Source organism: Triticum aestivum, chromosome 2B (assembly GCF_018294505.1).
Source record: "Triticum aestivum cultivar Chinese Spring chromosome 2B, IWGSC CS RefSeq v2.1, whole genome shotgun sequence".
NCBI lineage: Eukaryota > Viridiplantae > Streptophyta > Magnoliopsida > Poales > Poaceae > Triticum > Triticum aestivum.
In genome coordinates this window covers 289,968,894-289,969,129 of record NC_057798.1, presented here as the reverse complement: position 1 = coordinate 289,969,129, position 236 = coordinate 289,968,894, and positions in this window count along the sequence as shown.

The following is a 236-nucleotide window of genomic DNA, read 5'->3' as shown; positions in this document are numbered from 1 at the left end:
TATCCAGATCGCTCCCACATATAGTGCTTGCCAAAGGATAAAGTGTAAAAAGGAAAGGTGATGATCACCTTTACTCTTGTATGAGGTTAGAAGGTAAAAATAAAAGATAGGCCCTTCACAGAGGGAAGCTTAAACCAACAATAACGATATCCTTTTCGCAATCTATCTTAGCATTAACAGTATTCAAGAAAGGTCTACCAAATATAATGGGACAAAAGCTATCTTGTGGGGAACCA